This window comes from Rhinolophus ferrumequinum, chromosome 6 (assembly GCF_004115265.2).
Source record: "Rhinolophus ferrumequinum isolate MPI-CBG mRhiFer1 chromosome 6, mRhiFer1_v1.p, whole genome shotgun sequence".
NCBI classification, from domain to species: domain Eukaryota; kingdom Metazoa; phylum Chordata; class Mammalia; order Chiroptera; family Rhinolophidae; genus Rhinolophus; species Rhinolophus ferrumequinum.
Window position 1 is genome coordinate 69,155,887 of NC_046289.1, and position 18,510 is coordinate 69,174,396.

An 18,510-nucleotide genomic window follows, 5' to 3' on the forward strand; every position below is an offset into this window, starting at 1 on the left:
TACTGCCAAGTCCGTGGTCTTACCCACTATAGTATCCATACAAAAATTGACTTCAGTATGCACAGAGAATTAGCTAATGCTTAGACTCAGAAATGAGCAAAGTATAATATTTCTGAAGAACAGCAAGAAGACCAGCAATTCAGAAAGATGGTAATTTTGTTTGTTCTCGAAGCTATGGAAACGAAGTCCAGTAAGCTGGTAGGCAGTGCTCTACTCACCAAGAGGTCAAGTTCCGGGCCAGACTCAGGCAACCGTTGACTGGACATCCTGGAGTGATACGGTCATCCCAGAAAGTCGTATTATTCCCCAAAGGCTACCTCAGCCCAATCCTCTCGACAGCTTGTGGTTCACACTTTTGTACAACTTACCAAGGACTGATTCCATATCTGTGTCAGATTCTCATTCTGTCTCTCTCCTGCTTTGAAACATCATTCATGGAACATATATAGATCTTAGTTAAAGCGAACAGTGCATTTGAAAACATACACGAAATCAAACGCTTGCCACTTTGGCACCGAGAAACCGCAGACCCAGTGTTGAGTCTGTTTACTGTGCATTTCCTGATGCAAAGAAACACCAGCACAGCTGAGAAAATACCACAAAGCATTATATGGCGACAGCTCATGTACTTCAGAAGAGAAATGGATACATTAGGAAAAGTTTTTCTCCCTTTGATGTACAATACGCTATCTTTTTTTCTTTTTTTTTTTTTTGGTATTAAAATGGGAGTTAACTTTAAATAAATAAAATTCAGCCTGTAGGCTTCAGAAAACTAATGTCGTATTTTGACAGTATCATTTCTCTGATCCCTGAAAGCACTATGGCCGTTAACTTGGGCCTTCAACATGATTTTCCTTTATGGCATGGAGAGCACATTATTTTTTCATCTCTGTTTTATTGATTTCCCCTCACTTCCTCCCACATTTTCTCTTTGCCAGCTGTTAACTCTGCCCCTTCTGCTCCCGCACACACTTTGAAGACAGGTAGAGTTTCTCTTGTGGGCTGCGGGCAGTCCGGACACTGACAATGCTCCATCCTCGGGTGGAGACCTGGTCTCTGTATGGTTTTCAAAAAGAAGATAAGCCAAGGACCCTAGACCTGCCTTCAAGAAGAAATCAGAATGACCCTCACATTCCTGTGATGAAACAGTGGAAGAATATGTGATTTATAATCAGCACATCTTTAATTGCACTCGAAGGTGTGCCCCATCCATTTGGGACACAGAGTGCATGAGCCTCGTAGATGGATGAAACTGCTGTTTTCTACTGTGGTTTTTATTTCCTAAAAGAGCACTAAATAGTCAAACACCAGGTGATTTGAGCTCCCTAGAATTTGGTAACAAAGTGAAGCCTTTTTCCTTCTAAACAAAATTGTCTTTAAGGTAAATGAATATGTAGACACCTCAAATAATGTGTGCTTTGCAAGATGATAAAAAAAAAGATAAGTGTTTTTACCTTTGTAATTGTTCATTTTGATCATTCTTAGTGTCCTAGGAATCATTTCTAAGACTGATTGTATTGGAAAGATACAGGACTACAATTGGAGGAAAAAAATGCTTTAATATAAAAAAAATTGTCATGATTAAAGAGTTCCAGAATTTCTTGGTTATTAAGAAGCTTTGGAAACTTAAAGCTGCTAGAGGTTAAATTTTCAAAATAAGGATTGTGTCTGTGGGTACGTAAGGAAGGTGGGGATTCATGAAATTATATGCAAAATTGTGTGTGCATATGCAAATGTTTGTGTTCTGGAGAAAAGCTTCCTAGCTTTAATCAATTCTCAGGAGGGTTCGTGACAGGAAGAATTCCCAGTTTGCCTGTCTCACTTTTCTTCCCTCCCTTGTTTCTCTGTAGTCAACAGCTCTCTCTCTCTTTTTCTTGCCAGCTTCCTATTTATACCTTCCCAGATGAATTGTTCTTTTTGTTTTCTGACCAAGCAAGGCGAGCCAGGGAACTGAGGAGTTGGTACTCTGCTGTTGGTGGTGGTGGCAGGTTAGATGGCAAGACTCCTGGGAGTGTTGCAGTGAGTGACCTCCGCTGAGCTGTTAGGAAGGTGGACGGTGCCTTCTTCACCCACGCTGAAAAGCTTCTCCTAGGAGGGAAAAGGGACATCCAAGCTGCCACCCTTGGTAGTCAGACTTCCATTACATTAAGGATACGTTGAAAGAGACTGTCGGGAAAAACTGAACTGGGTAGCAGCTTTCCCTGAAACGTCACTGTTATCTATTTTTTTTCCATTCAGTTTTTGGGGTTTTGTTTGTTTGTTTGTTTTGGATATTTTGACGGATTTTTACAATTTTTTTACCACTTTCCTTAGTTTCTGTATCCATTACATCATTCTAACACTCTAATTGGCTTTTTATGGGACAAACAGGAGGTATTGCTTCTGGCAGGGTAGGATTTTCTGTCCTGTTGATTGATGGGTTAATTTTTACTGAGCACAGTGTGCTACCACCAGAACCAAAAATCCAACACAGAATTCCAGCTCTAGGAGTTTATGTTCTAGTGAAAAGTAAGACAGATAACGTATTCAAATCTCTCAGTTTCTTTCTCTTACCAGTCTTCTGTTTCATTTCTGTTCTTTAAGACAAGTCCACTGTTAATACATAAGTAAGAAGTGGGTATTGAAACAACTAGATAGATAATTTAGGGCCCAGAAACATGCTACGTGTTTAAAAAAAAAAAAAAAAAAAAGAGGAAGAGAGCAGATTGGGTCAGGCAGCCTGGTGGTGGGACATGGTTTCATCAGAAGTGTTTCAGTAATAATATTTTAATATTTGCTGAGTGGCTGAGTGCTGGGCTTTAAAAGACTCAAACATTTCTCCAGATTCTTTTGGTTCTATCCTTACATCAAGTTAGATTAAATTACCTCTAATTAGATTGAAGAAAGTTACATTCTTGGACTCTGTAAATGCCACACAGAAATCCTGTCACTGAAATACAACTCAATACTGTGTGGCCTAATTTCAGGAAGCGCTGATGATTTTTAAACAGTCAGTTGATGAATGTTTCATTGTCCCTCCGTGCCTGCGATATAATTATTTCTTCCATAAATCTGTGGTCCCCCAAAAGAAGTTTCCCTTTCCAAACTATTCTCTTTCCTTTTTTCAAGCACTCAAAGCTAGGTAACCCAGGGTACTGTCCAGTTTGCTCAGAGCAGATTTCAGTGCCCAAAGGAACTAATTGTTTCATCTCTAGATCAGTCACAATATTTCTGAGCCACCATTTCCTCATCTATAAAATGAAGTGTATTGCAAATGATGATCCTTCCAACTCTGAAACAGTGGCCTCCATCACACACACACACACACACACACACACACACACACACACACGATTTCTGATCTCATTCACATCCCTATTTAATTACAACAGAAGCTGCAGAAGAGCATGGCCGGTGTCTGTCTATTTCACCCCCGTATCCCTAGTTGCTAGAACAGAGAGTGCACTTAGTGTATCTAAAATGAAAAAAAGACCCATGTTCATAGCAATGTGCGTTTTGCTATATGATGGCTCAAATCCTTCTTTGGAAGGAAGTAGAGTCCATATTATAAAGTCTCATGTCTTGCGTGCATATGATTCTACATTATATTTTAAATTCTTACAGTTACTCTGCCTGTGCAGCTAGAGCTTAAATTTTGTCATTTCATTCTCCTTTTTTTTCATGTTGAAGTCCTGCTCTTGCATACTTTTTCATAAAAGACCCCAATCTCAAGTAAAGTTAAAACATGTCACACACAAAACTTTCCCGCAGATGGCCAGAGCTTGGACTATTCAGGAAGAAGCCGGCAAGGTGCCTGCTGCGCCCGTGGAGGCCAGGTCTGTCGCCACCAAACCTACCAGCTGACAGCCGAGCTAACAACACACAGAAGGAACAAAGCTCCTTGCTCTGTGGGCAAAAAGTGTTAACCGCTTCCCGCCAATATTGGATCTGATTCTGAAGAACTGGGCAGAAGGAGCCAACCACCGCCCGAGATTCCCATGGTTGCCCATTGAAAGAGTCCGCAGGGAGCACTAAGGTCCAACGCCTCCCACAGGGTTAAAAGTGCTGATTTCATTTTTTCCCAATGAGTCAGAGGTTTTTCTCTAAACATACAGCTTAGCCAAAACACTGAGATTGTGTTCGTGGGCAGGTGGAAGGCAGAGAGTTAAGGAGTGGATCACGGGGGAGATAGAGGAACTGGAAACGCAGATGTACCTGGGGGATTGAAGTTCCTCGCTCTAAACCGCAACCCGCAGCGCGGTCCCACGGCACATTTGATAGACAATGCTGCCCTCTAGTGGCCAAGCAGGATGAGCACAGGTTCCAATTAAGCTCCCGTTATATGTAGGGGTGTTTTTTGTTGTTTGTGATTTCTTATCCAGTTTCAAGATTACTTTGTGGTTTTATTTATTTACTTACTTACTTACTTACTTACTTACTTACTTACTTACTTACTTACTTACTTACTTACTTACTTACTTACTTACTTACTTACTTACTTACTTACTTACTTACTTACTTACTTATTTACTTACTTACTTACTTACTTACTTACTATATTGCCAGTTTATTATAACTCGGGATATAACTTAGAAACAACCAGATGGAAAAGATGCACAGAGCAAGACATAGGAAAGGGCACAGAGCTTCCATGCCCTCTATAAGCTTGATGTTCTCCCCCAATTTCCACGTGCTCACCAACTCGGAAGCTCTCAAACCCTCTCCTTTTGGATTTCTATGGAGGCTTCACTACATCGGCACACTCGGTTAAATCATTGGCCATTGGCGATACAGATTATAATATTTTGTTTCTAAATCTTAAAATGAAAAAATTGACATTTTACACATAACTTCTTACACAAGAATTCATGTGATTCTTTTCTCCTCTTCCTTTCTTCACTTATTTGTCCATGATGTCCCCTTATACTTCGGCAGTTTGGGGTATTGCCAATAAACTAGCCAACCCTGGCCCTTGAAATGGCCTAGGTAAGCTTGATACCTCTCTGACACCTCAGCTGCTGGCTGCTTGAGGACCATTGGGAAAGGCGTGGTGTGGAAGTTTGCCCTCACAGCCCCCTGTATTGGAAAGCTCTGTCCTTACTTCCTCACACAGCTGGTTCCTTCCCATCATAGCTCAGCTCAGAGGCCACTGCTACAGCAGCCCCACTCCACCCCCACCCTCCGAGGGTGACAATCCCCCACACATTATCATTCTTCTGGCTCCACACAGCTCATCACTTTTCAAAATTATTTTGTTTGCTTGTTTCCTTATTTACTGTCACTCTAACCCCCGTCGAGATATCAGCTTTATAACAGTAGGGCCCTTATCTATTTTTTTCCCCACTGATATGTCTGCAAACACTAGAAAATGTTCCAGGTGCTTGGTACATAGTAGGTTCTCAATAAATATTTTTTAATGAATGAATGATAGAGAATATTTGCCTCTTAAGCCTTCTCTGCCAATAGCTATATTCTTACCTAACGTCTCACCATCTTCAGAGATAGAAAAGTGAGAAATGAAGATACATGGAGAATCTCACTGAGAATCTGCAAGGCTCTACATCTCTGTCCATGTGTCCACAGAGGTAGTCGATTCAGGTTACGAATCCCCAGTACTAAGTTTAATTTAATCTTTTTAAAAGTCCAATTATATATGTTTCTCCTTGTCTGCTCAACAAAAAGTCCTACTGTATGCAGGTATTTTTCTAAAACAATAGAAATACACAGAAAAAAAAACCAGAGCAGAACAGGTGATAAAGAAAATTCTCAGTCTTGTTAGTAATCAAATGTCAGCTGGTAGTATGATTTAATTTATTTGATTTAAGAAGAGACATAGTAAACTTGGGGATACACAACCCCATTGTACTGGGACAATTTTTAAGAACACTGTCCCCTTTTTGGTAATAGCAGTATAGATTAGGTTGGTGCCAAAGTAAATGCGGTTTAAGAGGTTGAAAATAATTGCATAAACCGCAATTACTTTTGCACTGTTGTAGTGACTGCAATATCTGCCTCCGTTAGCGTATCTTTTAAAGCAAACATTTCACAGTTTCCTTAATTCCACAACCATCTTAATGAGACATGTTTTGATAGTCCACTTATATCAGGGCTTTTCTCTTTTTGTTTCATTTTCCCTTCCTTTTTTCCCCATATAAAATATAATATGCCACCTCAGTGTATAAGACAAAACAATTCTGAGTTGCTCTGGTTAAAACCATGTTAAGGACCCAGAGTCCGGCCCAATGAGCCTCTTCCACTGTACTGTCCTCCCTCTCCTACCCTCCTCTCATTATGAAAGCCACTGAGTTCCCTCTGTGGGGTTCCCGGGTTCCGGAATACAGACAGAATCCAACTGGTATAGAGCCTGATGCCAGTAGTTTTTAAATATTCTAATGTCCTATTATTAATGTTCGATTTCCATACATTTACTCCTTCGGTAAACAGGTGTGGATTGCATTCGTACCAGGTGCCAGGCTCTGCTAAGTACAGGGAGTACCTGCGAAACAAACAGGGCCCCTGCTTTACGGAGGCTAGTGTAGTGGGAGATAAAGAGAAACAGATGATTTCAACAGATGATTACAGTAGCAAATGTGAAGATAGGGTAAATGTAGAGGGGAACGTATAGAAAGCACATCCAGCAGGAGCTTCTCAGATCAGGGAAGGCTTTTTGGATGCAAAGATATAGCTATAGATGGGGAAGGAGTTTGGAGAGCAGTTTTCCAGCTAAGAGGATAAGAAGTACTCACAGGCCCAGGGCGGGAATGAGCATGGCTCATCTGGGGAACTGGGAGAAGCTCTATTTCAATAGAGTGTCAAGTGTTTAGGGACACAACAGGGAGAAGGCGGAAAGAGGAAGCTGGAGAGGTGAGCAGAGTCCATATCACAAAGGGTCTTATAAGTCATTGTAAAAAGTCTGGACTTACCTGGAGGGCGATGTGAACCTGTTGAAAGATTCTAATCAGAAAAACGACGTGATCACTTAAGCTGTGGTGTGAAGAGTGACAGACAGCAAGACCGATCAATGAGATCGATGAGAATGGTGTAGTAATCAACATGGTGGTCTGGTTCAGAAAATGGCCATTGAGATGGAGAAGATAGATGGCTTCAAGACACACTCAAGAGGTAAAATCAATGAGACCTGCTTGGTTGGATATGGGGCATGAAGAGAAAGGAAAGGAAAAGGATGATGTGCAAGTTTCCGGCTCGAGCCACTGAGTGGATAGTGATTCCACCACCAAAACAAGGGAACTAATATGGGCAGAAAAATAATGAGTTTCATTTGGACTTATTGTGGAATATGTCCATGGACCAATCACATGGAAATACCAGGATGCAGTTGTATATGTGGTTTTGAAGCTCAGAAAAACTGGGGGCTAAAGATAAAGGTTGAGGAGTGATCGGCATATATGGAAGGTGGTAACTAAAGACATGAAAATACATAACATATCCAGAAGATTTTGCAGAAAAACAGAGAGGATCTAGACCAGAAACTTATGGGACAAAAACACATGGAAGGGGCAAGCAGAAGATGAGGGCCCACAGGAAACAGAGAAGAAAGAGATAAGGAGGAAGAAGCCAAATTCTTGGAAGTCGAAAGGAGTGTTTCAAAAAGGAGACAATGGTTGATTATGTTGGATTTTTCTGAGCGATAACAGAGAAATGGTCTTTGGAGTTAGCCAGAAGGCATCCATTGGTGACTTTAGTGAGAATGGTGTCAGTGGAAGACATGAAAATAGAAGTCACCTTGTTGTAAGGTCAAGAGAAGACGGACCAGTAGAGACAATCATGACACAATTCTTAGGAAGCTTTTCTGTGAAAGAAAAGTACAAGTGGTGAACATTTTATAACACGAAACTCAAGTCCGTGCCTGGATCAGATTCAGTTCAGTCAATGGTTTAGAACAAGGAAATTAATAAGTAGGAAAGGGATGCCATCCAGACAGGATAAGCCCTTAATGCCTAACCAAGTACCTCCTACATAAACCTACCTGCACCCAAGCTATTGTCTCAGATTCTAAACTAAAACACGACTTACGCAGAGTATCTGCTCTGGAATCAGACTGCTTAGTTCGAACGCTAATGGCACATGTACTAATTTTGTGACCTTATGCAAGGTATTTAACCTCCCTAAGTCTCAGTTTACTCATCGTTAAGATGAAGATATTCACAGTATCTATTTTTGGAAGACAGTTCTCCATGAGTCTATCGTATTTCTACATATCTTGTAAGATTCTGACTGCCGTTTGTTCCAGACTACCTTCTCCAGGATTTTGTATAGCAAGCAGTCTTGGAAGATGGAAATATTGTTTCCTTTCAGAGCCAAGGGCAGGCATGCTTACTGCCCACGATAAAAGATTCAGGTTCACTAAGCTTAGGGCTCCTCTCCTATAACATAGCACACTGTGTAGTCTGGTCTCCCCATGAAGTTTCAGGCCCAGAGCCCAGAGGAACTATACAAATATGCTGTTGCTCCTGCTGCTGGCTGAGTTATGTGTAATAAAGTCCTTTGTCTCTGACCCAGGAGTCCTGTGTCTTCTGCCAGCATCCTAACGCTTGCAAATAGAGCAAAATCTTAGATTCTTCACAGTTCTCAATACCTTTATAGAATTTACAGATGAAATGAAGTTATCCATTGAAAATGCTTAACACAATTCTTGGTACTTGGCAAGCACTCTGTAAATGCTGACTCTAATTATATTATATCCATCAAAATATGGCTGTGCCCATGGGAGTTACACATAAACAAGAATATGTATATGCTTGAAATCCCACTAGCAGAAATTTCAGCCTGTGTGTTAAGGCTTTATAGACATATTTCTAGGTGTATCCTTTCATGTGTTCCAGGTACAAATACCCACGGGGAGGTGACTTATATTCGGTTGGTACAAAACTAATTGCGGTTTTTGCAATTATTTTTAACCTTTTAAATCACAATTACTTTTGCACCAACCTGTTTTTTGCCATCAACACTTCAGTGACTACCAATATCCATTGATGATCAATACTCATTTCTCATGGCAGAGCTTGGCAGGGGAAGTCTTAGATGGTGTACATTTTATGTGACTAGGTGAGAGATTTAGAACATGAGGTATTACCCAGATAAATAGGCTTAAGTAAGGGACTCATCACGAGGAAGGGTTGGTATCCCTCTTGCTCGGTATTGTATTTCCAACATATAGCATGAGGCCTAGCACATGGAGAGTCTCAGAAAATCTTTGTTGAACAAATGAATGCTATTCCCAAGAGAAGCGCAGGGAGCCTTTCTTTGCCATCCAGAAGTAGACTGTGAGTCATTCAAGGGTCCCTGTCCTCAAATTATCCCCTCCAAACTTGGCAACCATTTTACCTACTAAAAGGAAACTCCATCAGAAGTCTAAGAGAAAAATCAGATAACAAAACAAACTTTTGACTTACTTTGTCATGCATTGAAAGTCACACTTTGGCAGACAAAAAGGTTCAGTGTTATGTAATTGCCATCACTGTTTCACTTAATATTTTAATGAGCTGAGCAACTGACATCCTGGCTAAATACATACATAACTTTTGTGGTTCTTGCCGCTAACCAAAAAAAAAAAAAAAAAAAAAAAAAGATGTATAAGAAGTTTGTTCTTAAATAATAATAATAATAATAATTCCTTAAAATATAAATATATCCCAACTGCCACTAGGATCTATACAAAGATGATTCCTGTCATCCATCCGCCTTCCTCCCCAGGCTAGCTCTTCTTATATTTTCCTTCTCCTCCCTCAGAGCTACTGAGTTGGGTTCCAGACTCCTGTGCTGATCCTGGATTCAGAGCAGAACTTTCTGGGCCAGAGCATGTCTGCCAGGACAGGCGGTGCCATTTTTAGCTATTTCTCTCCTCTCTGCTCCCCAACCCTCCCCAGAACAGCACTGATACATTTACTTTCATGTTCTTTCTTTCCTGATAGCTGGCAAAGTTTCCTCTGTATCTGACGCTTTTCTCTATTTGCTCCATGTTCTTTTTTTTGTCTCTCTCTCTTTTTCTTTAATTTTTTCTCTTTCATTTTTCTTTCTCTGGGCAGGGGTGATTGATTGGAAACCCTAAGATGGTCGAGAGGCAATGTTAGAGAAGCAGAAGAGACTGGTAACATGGTTGTAAGTTGGGAGGGGAGGGCAGCAAACTGAATATTCTTTAGGCAACATGGTATTTCCATTGTTTCTTTGACGGCCCTCGAAGATAAGCATCAAAATTTCCCCATCATACAGAAGGGGAAACTAAGGAAAAAGAGGTTAAACCATCGTGCCAGGTCTAACATATGGTAAATGGCAGCACTGAGATTTGGGCCCAGAGTGTGCGATTCCAGGGCCTGCTCTTATCACTATACTCCCATGTTACCCTTGAGCTTGGACCGGAGGGATGAATGTGAATTACCAAAACAAATAAATAAAGGGAGGGCAAGTTCTTCTAGACAGAAAGTACAGCTTCACGGAGAGGGCTAAAGATGTAAATCCGCTTAACAAGTTTGGGGAACCACAGTGCCCACAGGGAAGTAACTAGGAAACAAAAACCTAGGAAACTTCAGAGACTCCTTTCCAGCGTAGTTTGGGAATGGAAAAATAGCGTTGGTATTTAGGAGGCCCAGGTTGTAATGTCACCTCCATTCCTGATTAGTGGGAAATTTAACCCTTCTAAGCCTCTATTTCCTCATTTCTAAAACTGGGATAACACACATTTCAGTTTAACAGCAAAGATTTTAAAAAGATAACATGTGAAAAAGCTTTGCAAACTGTGGCATTCTGTGCAAAATCCTTCTCCCTCATAGCATCTCTCCCTGTTATGGAAAGTAGGTTCAGAACAGGAAGCAACGATAGAATAAAGAACGTTCCAGAGACCTGGGGAAATCTTACAAGAAGCCTTCAGTCTAGGAGTTATTCTCAAGTCTGGGAGGTTTATGAGACCAGTTCCTAACAGCAGCACAGAGAAAATGATTTTGCCAAAGGCATTAGTCATTTTTCTACTAGAGCAAAATCGTACCTTTGACCTCCAGCATTTTATGGATTTTATGAAATATGATAAGAATAGAAATGACTAAAACACATACCAGACTCTATCTCTTAAAAAGTGAACTTTGAGTAAATACGGAGGACCTCCAGAATTTGTGTGTCTGCTTGAATTCAATGAGCTAGTGTGAGATGCAGGGTTAGCAAGGGCCAGGGCGAAAGCTGAGGCTGATTAGTCGGTGAGGAAGTGGCCTGTGACAGAAGATCCCAAGCCCAACACAAGAGCCACCTCTTTCAGCCACCACTGGGCTTCAGTACATGGAACGGTTTGGAGCCACTTGCAAGATGAGCAATGCTAGCTGGCATAAAATTCAATCTGTCATGTTCTGAGTGTACCTCACTGTCCCTAAGCTCCATTCTAGGTGCTAAAGACATAGCAATAAACAGGACAGACGATGTCACTGCTCTCGTGGAGCTTACATTCAAGGTCCCAATCTGGTGGGAATGGGGAGTATGAACGAACTAGATAATGTCAGATAAAGTGCTAAGTGACTCCTGGGAGGTGCTCAGTACACTGTTGGTTAACTGGACAGATAGATGAATGAGGCCTAGAATTGTCTCAAAAGACCACCTTTGTGCAGCAAGGAAGTCAAGCCACCTGTTTTCATTGGTAATGACATTTAAAGCAGTCATTCAAATTCGTTCACTCATTCAGCAAACAATTCTTAAGTATCTATTCCTTGTCAGGCGCTACACTAGGCACCAGAGATAGAAAGACAAAACGTATCCCAGATGCTCAGTAACCCTTTTGTTGAGGAACCAGCTTGACTCAGTTGACGCTGTTCTATCTTCCACTGATTTTGCTGACTTTTAGATTCAGCATCAATGTACCTCCTTCCAGGAGAGACACAAGTGGCCCTAAGCCAAAAGGCTTGCAAAGTCTGGGTGGCCCAGGCTTCCTTCCCTTCTAGGGGAAGTAAGGAGTGATGTTTCACAAGGCACGTGTCTCCCTGCTGGAGCTTCCACCACCCTCAGACTCTCGTGTTGAACTAGTGATGACGATGAAAGTTAATCATCAGGCAAGGCAGCGACCAATTCTCTCTCAAGCGTGAGCACACATGCTATTTAATTGGTGGACGGGTGACCCAACCACAGAATGTTCTAGAAGTCTAAACATCAAAAAGTCTAGTACATTCTTAACGTCTAGAAGTTTATCTTCTGTGAAGAGGAGTGGGTAATCCTCGCAGGAAAAAAATCCTTCCTGGCTGCTATTTCCACAGAGCAGGGAAGAGTCCTGCAATGACAATGTGGTTCCCCAACTGCCGACGCACCATGGGCCCACAAACATGTATAGTCACACGCACATAATTAGGACAGCCTGGGCCATCTTGTTATTAATGCTTAAGATGTATGAGGAAACAAATTGGGCAGTTGCGGAGAGTCTTTTCTTCTCTAAATTTCATGATACCTTTGGGAAAAGCCTAATCTTTCTTGCCAAGATATAGCATTCCTTTCCAGGTGACCGTTAATCCTTCTTCTTTCTTTTCATGTTTTTTCAAGTGAAGAGAGTTTATTGAGCTGACCAAATCATAAATGTGTGATTTCAAAATTGTGACCCGAGATGATTGAATTTGTGAATTGTTTAAAGGTTTGGAAGGTGGAAAACAGCCCAGATGAGCAGTCAGAGAGGCTGAGGAGAAACACAGGTGATGAGAAAGGAAAAATTTCCCAGAAGCTGAATGGGGAACAAACTGAAACACTCAATACCAAACCAGGGTGTATGTGTCTAGTTGAAAATTGTTGTCCATCTCTTCTCTCCAAAACAAAGATGTTTCAATATGCAAGAATAAAGGCAAGAATAAAGGGGTTGCAAACAACGATCATTATGGCGCTGCAGGACCACAGGGGTTCCCTTTTAAGCATGATGATGACAGGAGGACAAGATCTAAACTATGTGCAAATTTTAGCAGAGAGGCCTTCTGGAGGAAAGTTGATCCATCAATCCAAGACATAAATAAGGACACTACCGTCTTAGATAATGTTTTTGAAGAACTCATATGGCCCATGTGCTTTAAGTGGATAGGTTGAGATTGGGAAAGTGGTGCTGGACTCAGGCTGGTTTCCCCCGACTTGATAAAGGGCTGTGATTTTCCGTTGCCCCTGACCTCCGGCCCTCCCCTCCCTCCACCCATACACACACACACACCCTTCCCAGGGAGTAATGTGACTTTGGAGCCTGTCGTGCTATCATATTGGCCTCCTTGGCTCAGCGTTAGTTGTGGATCCTGAGTCAGCACATCATTGTATTTTTCTGATATGCTTTGGTGTGATTTCTTACTATTTATTCCTTTGCTTGAAGTGGTGGGAACCAGTTTTTCTTTAATTTGAAATTTACATATGCTATCACAGGCCACAGGTGAGAATAGTAATGTGACTAATGTAAATTTCATATCCTATACTATTATTAGTATTGGACTCTAATACCCCTACATGGTGATTTTTGTTTTGTTTTTGTCTTCGCTATGGAAGAGACCTGATTATGACGCAAGCGCTTCTTCAAAACAGAAGATTCTCTCATTTTAACCCTAGCTGCAGTACTCTGAACAGGACCCTCAGCCCGATTTTTGGATATTCAGTGAAGCTGATGTATTCCTGGGTAGATGGCAGGGGATGAGGCTCCCGTGAACACAACCATTCCTTCAAATCAGGAACTCTGTATCGAGCCTGAAGCAACAGAACAAACTCAGTTGTACATGGCTTGTCCTGAAAAAAATGCAACTGAATATGGTCTTCAGGAATAAAGCCTGGGGGAGATAAAATAGACCACGAAGGGGCAGGCTACCTTATCTTCAGTGCTTAGCACAGTCCTGGCATGGAGGAAATCTTCCCTAAATAATACTTGGAATGACTGGATATGCCCCTATCTTCGTTGGTAGATTCATCAAGCATCTGATAAAACACCCACCCAAAATTGTAAACATCACTTTATTCAAATTTCTCAACTTCCCTTACTAATAAATATTTTGCCAACATTCCCAGGGCATGGCAGAATAAACTGACTGGCGGGACCCCTGTCTCATCTTTAAAAGCTGAAGGATCCCTCACCTGTAAGACCTGTACTGGTTGTGCTTTGGGTTGACTTTCCTCCAGCCCACCACATCTTTACTTTTTAAAGAAGAGCCGTGACACGTCCAAAGGCCAGAGAAACATAGGTCTGGAAAATTTACATACGTCCCCTGAATCATAAAGTATCCAAAGCAAAGGATGGGTCAGGGGGAAAGGATGATTTTCTGTTGGTTTGTGCTTCACTGTGGTTTTGTTTTCTTTTTAAGAATGCCCTGTTTGGAAAGCGGGTGCTGTACTTTTATCCGACCCAGCAAAGAAGCTTCTGTACTTGAAAAGATTTTTTTTGTTTTACTTGATAGAAGCAATAAAAGAGACAAAACTGCTAATAGCTTATGTTCACTTATGGCTTTTCTAACCCTTCCCCCTCTTTATTTCTTTGTAGCTGTATGTTTTGCCTGAGTCCTGCTAAGATGGTGAGCACATACTCTGACCCCTTCCCATATCCACCTTGGCCAAACTTCATACTTCACTGCCTACACACACACACAAAAAAAACAGACAAATTCACATTTCCTGAGCACTAATGATTAGTCTAGATCTTCTGAAGGATGTTCTAAGAATGCAGAGATGATCCGTGGCACAGGAAAATTTCATCAAAAAACACTAACCATCAGGTCTTCCTTTCTCTACACTAGTTGTTTTCAAAAATACACAGGTAGGGCCCACCCAGACAAATTGAATTTGGATCTCTGGGAGTGAGATCCAGGTTTCCCAGTTTAAAAAACTCCCCAGATGATTCCAATGTGAAATCAAGGTTGGGGAAAAAAAAAAAAAAAAAAAAACCACTCTCCCCTCCCCCACATCTCTTTTCTTATGCAAAACAATTTCTCTCTCTTCTCACTCAACAATTATATCCTTGGGTCAAATATATGGTGATGGAAGGAGAACTGACTCTGGGTGGTGAACACACAATGTGATATATATAGATGATGTATTACAGTATTGTACATTTGTAACCTATGTGATTTTATTATCCATTGTCACCCCAATAAATTTTAATTAAAAGAAAGTCAAATCCCTTCCCCCCAAAATTATATCCTTTACCCTTTTACCCCCCTCTGAAAACCAAGATTCCTCACTGAGATCCGTTCTCCTTAGAAGGCTATAAGGAAGTAGAAAAGTAGTTTTCCCCATGACAAACAATTTTCTTCTGGTCATGTGTGGAATCAGTATCTTTTAGAATGTGCAAGAAAGACATGTCCCTTTGTATTGGATCCAGGAAGCAGGACTTAGACGTACAGTAAGGAACTTGGTGTGATATTTTACAAATAACATTCTTGGACGAGACTTGAGAGATGCATTCATTGATTCTCAGGTGGAAGGATTTGCACTTGAGTCATACTAGTAGGTGGCTATATACGTATTTTGCAAATACCTAAGAGAAGAGATTTTACATCCCTTCAGCAAACTCTGGTAGAGTGGAACAAAAATATCTGCAAAAACGTAAATTAGCTGGTCTGGGAGGAATGAGATCAGATTCCTGCTTTGCGTTGTCCTTCTCTTTGTTACCTTTCTCTTGAATTAGCCTCTGTTTTTCTGTGCATAGGAAAGGCAACACATTGTAGTAGAAAGGACAAGGGGCCAGAGTCAGGGATTGTAAGATTGCAAGGAAAAGAATCCTACCCACACTAGTTCAAGATTCTCAACTCGTGTACAGCAGAATCACCTAGAGCTCTAAAAAACTTTTAGGTGATTTTCATTCAGTGAGTTCGGGGGTGTGGGGAGGGTGTTACTGCATCCACAGTTCTAAATGCTGCATGTATACCTGTCCTTGCTGGCCCCTGGTCTCCCCTCTCTGCATGTGCTTCATTCCTGCCTTCAGAACTGACCATACCATGACGTCAGAGGGCCTGTGGCTCTGACTTGCCAGGACACCAATTCTGGCCCCCACTCAGCTCAAATTACGGACCAAATATGCCCGCACGGTGGATAGCAAATAAATTGGTTCATCTTTGATCTTTGTTACCATTCCACCACGTCTAGACGTATGCCTCTGACTATGATACTTAGAACTCTAGTTTCTTCTTCTGTAAAAGACAAACAAATTTCCGCTCATTGGGCTGTGTGAGGATTCAATGCAAATTTATGTATTGCAACTATCACAGTAGCTGGTACCTACCTAGTTGGTCTCCATCTCCCTTCAAACAAAGCGATACTGCTCAGAGCTGGATTGGCTGTTTCTTTCACATGGACACCAGCATTACCCCACCTACAAACAGTGTTTCCATGGACACCCACCATGTGGTCAAATGAGTCTTGTTGTTTCTCCCTTTCCTCACTTTTGCCAATCGCCATTTTCATAACTCATTAGTGTAGATAGGAAAGAAAGTGTCTGAAATTCAGAATGGTTTCGTTTACTTTTGTTAGAATCTCTGTTAGAGAAGAAATTTAAAACTAAAAGCCAAAATAAAATTGAGGGGGTTGGGGCGAGTATCTGTGGCTTTAATTTATCTGTGCTGTCTCAGTGTGTGCTGCTATACCAAATTACCACAGAATGGTTGGATTAAACAACAAACACGTATTTCTCATAGTTCTGGAGTCTGGAAGTCAAAGGTCAAGGTGCCAGCAGATCCAGTGTTTAGTGAGTCTGCTTCCTGGTTTGCAGGTGGCTGTCTTCTTGCTGTGTCCTCACATGGTAGAGAACAGAGAGCGCGAACTCTCAGGTCTCTACTTATAAGAGCACTAATCCTGCCCAGAGTCAGTTCTCCTTCCATCACCATAGATGTGATCCTGTTTACCCTCATCTACCACCCCTGCCCCCCTTACCCACTGAGTGGTGAACACACAACGCGATATATCGATGATGTATTACAGAACTGTACACTTGAAACCTATGTACCTTTACTAATCATTGTCACCCCAATAAACTTTAATTAAAAAAAAAAGAACACTAATTCCATTCATGAGAGCTCAATCCTCATAACCTAGTTACCTTCCAAAGGCCCCACGTCCTCTAATAAAGCCACATTGGGGGTTAAGATTTCAGCATATGAATTGGGGCGGGAGGGGAGGTACAAACATTCAGTCCATAATAGTGCCATCTTTCTTTCACTCCTGCAGCCCTGAAAAATAGAGGCTTTGCACCACGCAGGCACTCAGTAACCACATACCAATCTGTTTTCGTTAAAATGTATTTTATATTTTCCTTGTTACTTGTTTTAAATTCTGTAAGTCTTTTGAAAGTAGATAAAATTAAACATGAATAATAGGTCTTAAATTACTTTTCATCTTTTTCCCCCGCCTCTGTCTCCTGACATGTTTCCTGTTTCTTTGTTGGGTAGAATTAGCACCTTCCCTTAGTTTTTAATAGCTCCATAAACTCTCCGCCTTCCAGCCCTCCTTCAAGTTGGTCTTGTTTCGTTTTGCTTTTGGTCAGTGGAGAGACTACCGCTTGTCAGGATGTGCCTCTGTAGGAGGGAACCAGAGAGAAAATTCTGACAAAGTCGAGTTTTTGATAAGCTTTCTCATGTAAAAGTCAAGTCCTCTGCTTGCCTTACCAGGACAGGTGGTAGAGTAGCTTTTTAGATCTTTTTTCTTCTAGGGAAACTTGCACATCTGGAGCAAAGCCTTCTTATCTTTTGCCACGTTGTTCAAAGCTTTTAAGAAAAAGAAAAAGCAAAGAGAAAATTGATTTTCACCCAGAGATGGCTCTAAAAGAAACTGGACTGCAGAAAGATATTTAGGAGGCAGAAGGGCACCTCCTTTTGCGGTCAGACAGCTGTCTCTTTATCATACTGACAATTTCTGGCTGAGAAGAACATCTGAAAAACATATTTCCAGACATGAAAGTTGAGGCAGCTCTTTACCCTGCCATTTCCCGCTCTGGTCTCTACAGGAGTCCCTCCAAACAATCCTCATGTTGCAGGAGCGCGGGACCATCCTTCCATCTCATTCTGTTTTGCAGCCTTTGGAAGGACCTCTCTCATCCTCCCGCCTCTCACAACCCCACTTCTGTTGGTGTTTTGAATTTTATACTTTAGAGATGAGAGAAAAGTCTGTCTCAGTGACAGCATTCAAATGGCATTTTGGCCCCTGCAGAAATGAATAAATCATCAGATCCACACTGAAACTGGGAACTAAGGGGATTATAGGCCATGTGAACTTTGAGACCTCACTTGGAACCTTCAGTGAGGTTCTGAGTGATGCTTTAGGACAGCATTTTTATGTAGACATGCCATGGTCCTGCCTATGACCTTGAAAGGACATAGGGTCTCCATTTCCACTAGTCAGAAGGCCCAGCTATACTCATAAGCCTCTCTGAGAGAAGGAAAAATAATTTATAGAATCAATAATGTTCTAAAAAAAAAATAATAACAGACAATTTTTTAAAACTCTGTTCCAGTTACTATATTAAGTGCTTTTATAAGTATTCTCTCATTTAATCCTCCCAGCAATTCTATGAATTTTTTTTTCATTCACAAATGAGACAACAGAAATGAA

At 41.3% G+C, this 18,510-nt stretch overlaps 1 long non-coding RNA gene across 1 annotated transcript in view; it reads left to right on the forward strand.

The window, feature by feature from the left end:
* The window catches only part of LOC117022875 (uncharacterized), a 32,196-nt gene that overhangs the window by 13,346 nt on the left and 340 nt on the right, over nucleotides 1–18,510 (forward strand). The gene's annotated exons all lie outside the window — the stretch shown is intronic.